General features: G+C 40.4%; 1 pseudogene; it reads left to right on the top strand.

Moving 5' to 3' along the window:
- The first annotated feature begins 340 nt into the window (after positions 1-340).
- LOC110314373 lies at positions 341-2,116 on the top strand (annotated as a pseudogene).
- Positions 2,117-5,119: the final 3,003 nt, after the last annotated feature.

The raw sequence follows: 5,119 nt of genomic DNA, 5'->3' as shown, positions 1-5,119 counted from the left end.
CGTGAGAAGTGCTTTTAGATCAGAATCTTGCTTTTCCAGTGTGATGATTTATCTAGGATTTGCTACTGTGGGTGAACTGCATTCTGATGGTGCCAAGTAACCTTGGTTTCTGTTGCTTTTGTTCTTTTGTTCTTATGTTTGCCTGTCACCCACTGGTTATCTGTAGTGCTACCTATCATCACTGTCTCTGACTGGAGCCTGTACCTCCTGTGATCCTGGTTGTGTCAGAACTCCTCTTTATCCAGCTGTGTCTGTGATCCTGTGATTCTGGTATCCTTCGATTCCAGGTGTATCAGAGCTCCTGGGAGTCAAGCTGCCTCTGGGATCTTGAGATCACGGTATGACCATGCTCCTAAGATCCAGGAATCCTATGATTCTCGGTGTTTTAGAGCATCTGGGAATAGAGCAACCTCTGGTACTGTCAGACTCGTTGCAGAGCTAGCCATTAAAGTCTGCTCAGGGCACCAGCTCAGATGGAAAAGAACTTGTGCCACTGGCCGGGCAGGGTTCCTGTGTCCCTAGATTCTGCTGGTCCCATGTACTCCTGGTGTTGGGGCAGAGATTGTGGCCTTCTCTTATGATTCAATGATCCTGGGCTGTTAGAATGCCTGGGAATCGAGCTTCCTCTGGGTGATTGGGACTGGGTGCAGAGCTAGCACCCAAGTACTGCACAGGGTACCAGCTCAGAATGGAAGGCCTGTGTCTTTATTCTAGAAATGCCCATCAATTATTTCAGGGCAATGGGGACATAAAAATTCTTCCAAGAAATATTCTTACAACATAAATATTTAAAGTATCTAGAACTATCCAACTATCCCAGAGTAAAAATAATACAATTATATATATCATTCACTACTTTTGTTCTTAAAATATGAGCAAAGAAAGAAAAAATTCAATAAAAAGGCATTTTTTGCTGAACCCAGGAATCTTATGAGACACATTTCACCAATGTTATGGTCCACAGAAACCTATGTTCTTCATCTTAATAAATCTATTCTAGAAAACAGAACCAGCCTTTCTAGCCTCTGCCTTGCATGCTTCAGTTGCCACGATGTTGATACCTAAGAAGAATCGAATTGCTGGGCATGGTGGCCCACGCCTTTAATGCCAACACTTGGGAGGCAGAGGCAGGAGGATTTCTGAGTTCGAGGACAGCCAGGTCTACAAAGTGAGTTCCAGGATAGCCAGGGCTATACTGAGAAACCCTTTCTCAAAAAACCAAAAAAAAAAAAAAAAAAAAAAGAATCGGATTGCCATCTATGAACTCCTTTTTAAGGAAGGCATGAGGCATGATGGTCACCAAAAAAGATGCCCATATGCCCATGGCAGACAAGAATGTGTCCAACTGAGTGGAACCGCCTGTGGTCACACCCGAACTGGGTACTTCCTGAAAGGCAAGCTGAGGCTGAAAGAGATTAGAAGGCGAACAAGGACAGAAGGCCAAGACAAAAGTATTTTGATCAAAGCCCTTAAGTTTAATGTTCTGAGTTCATATAGAGAGGGGAGGCCCATCCCCACCACCCCATTCTTGGAGCCAGTCATACAGGTGAGAGCCTGTAGGCAGATCTTCAGGATGCTGTCTCTGGAATATGTCAAGAGCCTCTCAGCAGGGAGTGGCGACACTTTGAAGAGCAGTGACAAGTGTAAACAATAGCTTGACAAGTAGGAAGGTACCACCCCAGGTGGCCCAGTGCTAGGGACAGGGAGATCTGAACCAGTCTGCTTCAAGGCTAAAGGGAGGTAACACCCAACCTTCATGTAAAGAAGGCCATGCAGTCTCTTAGGCTATGTGAAGGAGCAGTTTCCTTTTAGATATTTCTACTGGAACCTTACAAATGAGAGCATCCAGTATCTCTGAGAATGCCTGCACCTAGCTCCAGAGATCTTGTCTGCCATCCTGCACCACAGCAATCCTGAGACTGGCAGGCCTCAGCCCAAAGGTCCGGAGGCTGCTTACCCTCCAAGATTCACAAGAGGGGAGGCCAACAGAGACACCTACAAAAGGAGTGCTGTGCCCCCTGGAGCTGACAAGAAAACTGAGGCTGGGGCTGGCTCAGCAATTGAATTCCAGTTTAGAGGCGACTTTGGTTGTGGACATGGTCAGCCACTTCAGTGAAGTTTGAGATTATTATGTTTTATACATAAACTTTAAAGAAAAAGAAGAAAAATGTTGGTTCCTGCCTCTGAACATTGTATTGTGCCTTTTACAGGCACGCGGGGGGCCGGGGGGGGAGGGGGTCGCGCAGCCGGAGCGCAGCAGACCAGCCGGAACACAGTGTCCTCGGACCACCCACTATCAACGCCCACTCACCCCCCAGACCAACCACCAATGTCTTCACGCCTACTCGTTTGGACCTGGATCGGACCGTGCGCCATTCCACCATTCCGCCATTGGGACATGGACCATTAAGCCATGCAGAGACAATGGGACATTAGGACACGTGGGGGAGGGTTGGGTTCTCCCGCGTGTAACCAATAAATATTAATAACCTTTCTTGCAGGTCATCTAATTTTAGGGAGATTAGCTCTGAAGTGCAAACCCACCCCAAGGTGTTCTGCCCACGCAGACAAGGCGCCGGTCTGCGTGCAGGCAGGAACACTACAGAAAAGAAAAGAAAAGAAAAGAAAAGAAAAGAAAAGAAAAGAAAAGAAAAGAAAAGAAAAGAAAACCAACATCTTAACTGAGGAAAATTTTCTCAAATATCTGATGATCTAATAAAAGAAGGACTTATAATATAGCATCAAAAATTGAAATAAATGTTCTTTCAAAAACCTTTGTATGTGTACTATGAATTAAAAAATTAAATCATTAAATGAGTCTGGTGAATATTACTAATAGAAGAACACAAAATCATGTTGGCAATTAAGACAAAAGATTAAACTTCAAAAGGCAGAATATGAATTACTTTCACTTCTCTTGTCCAAATCCAATCCCTCATTTCATCTCCAGGCCTGTGTAAGATTAATGGTTGTGTTCTGTCCCCCCATGTCTGTTTCCATTCCCAGGGACCTAAGTAGATCCTGGTGACATGCCCTGCATTACTCCTTTCTGTGAATCTCCACAGCTCCTCAACTTGTAGCCCATCTGTACCACTGTCTGCTCCAATACAAAGAAATGCATTCCATCCAGAGCCTCTGGTGGTCACACCTGGCAGGATCTCAGAAGCATTATCTACTAGGTAATCCACAACCACCATGTTCTTCTATGAGCCAGAGATCATAACAGAAACCAAAAGATAGAACACCCACCCAACAAAGACAAAAGAAGCTACCAACATATAGAATTACAATTACTATCATCCCAAATGCAGATGCGCAGATGCCAGATATAAAACACAATAAGATCCAGTACAATGTGTCTCTACCTAAACCCAGAAGTCCTATTATAATAGGCTATGAAAATTTTCATACAGCTGAAGCTCAAGACACAGATCATAAAACAGCCTATATTCCTATATGACTATGTTAAACATCCTTGAGGAAGAAATAAACAAATCCATTGAAAAATCTAAGAAATAATGGAATGAAATAAAAGAAAGAGCTCAAGATTGCAAGTGGAAACAGAATCAATAAAGAAAATGCAAACTGATGGAAATTTAGAAAGGAAAAATTCATGGACTAATTCAAGAACCTCAGAACTAAGACTCAGAAATAGTACAAGGGCTGGAGAGATTGTATTATTGTCTTTTTTCTAGACCCATTCTGAAATCAAAGAGTAAAACTGAATAAGAGCTTAATGTGTTATCCTATAAGTTGAGTATAGGGTACTTGGTGAGCTAAAAATTCATTCAATACCTTCATTTTCTTTCAAACCATGATGTGATTCTTTGCATGACTCAAATAATACTATCCCCCATTTGCTACTTCTCTTTGTGGTAAAACAGTCAAGAACCTCAGAACTTAGACTCAGAAATAGTACAAGGGCTGGAGAGATGGCTCAGAAGTTGAGAGCACTGACTGCTCTTTCCTAGAAGTCCTGAGTTCAATTCCCAGCAACCACATGGTAGCTCACAACCATCTCTAATGGGACCTGATGCACTCTTCTGGTGTGTATGACGACAGCTAGAGTATACTCATATAAAAAATATATTTTTTTAAAAAGCAACAAAGTACAAGAGGTGGAAGTGAGAAATTCAGGCATTGAAGACACAATAGATTAAGTGACTATATTGAAGAAAGAAAATGCTATATCTAAAAATTCCTGGCACAAAACATCTAGGAAATCTGTGACACTATGAAAATAATAAGTCTAAGAATAATAGGATTAAAGGAAGCAGAAGAAAGTGGTCAAAAGAACAGAAACGATTTCAACAAAATTATAGAAGAAAATACCTGTACCCTAAAGAAGTGGCTGGCTACCAAAGAATAATAATAATAATAAAAAAAAAAACATATAAAACACCAAATAGAAAAAAACAAAACACTAAAGGTACAAAAAAGTGAAACTTATAAAAAGTTACAAAGGAATATGGCTAAGTAACTTATTAGACTTGCACCTGACTTCTCAACAGAGACTCTAAATATAAGAAGACTCTAGGAGACCATAGATGCCATTTCAGACTATTGTACACAGCAAAACATTCAGTTAGAATAGAAGGAGAAATAAAACATTCCATGATTTAAAAAAAAAAATTAAGCGATATCTATATACAAATGTATCACAACAGAATGTGTGTAATAGCAACAATTAGTACCTGAAGAGACTTAGGATACTCAAGAAGTCACAATGAATAAATGATCCCAGACAAGCAAATCAAAAGCAGAGGGAAAACATCCTATACCACCACAACAAAATAATGAGAATCAGGAAACACTACTTGATAAAGTTCAAAATCAATGGTCTCAGTGCCCAAATAAAAAGACTAACAGAAAGAGTGTGAAAAGAATAACTATCCTTCTGCTGCACACAAGGTCACATCAGGGTAAAAGAATAGAAAAATATATTCCAATAACATGGACATAATAACTTTTATAGTAATTTTAATATCTTAAAAAGCAGACTTCAAACCGAAACTAAACAGAAAACATGGTGAAAGACACAGAGACATTAAAAATCCACCAAGAGGATATTTCAATTCTTTATTATTATTATTATTATTATTATTATTATTATTATTTT

Source organism: Mus pahari, chromosome X (genome assembly GCF_900095145.1).
Source record: "Mus pahari chromosome X, PAHARI_EIJ_v1.1, whole genome shotgun sequence".
Taxonomy (NCBI): domain Eukaryota; kingdom Metazoa; phylum Chordata; class Mammalia; order Rodentia; family Muridae; genus Mus; species Mus pahari.
Note: the sequence above shows the minus strand (reverse complement) of the source record. Positions and strands in the feature narration are given on the sequence as shown.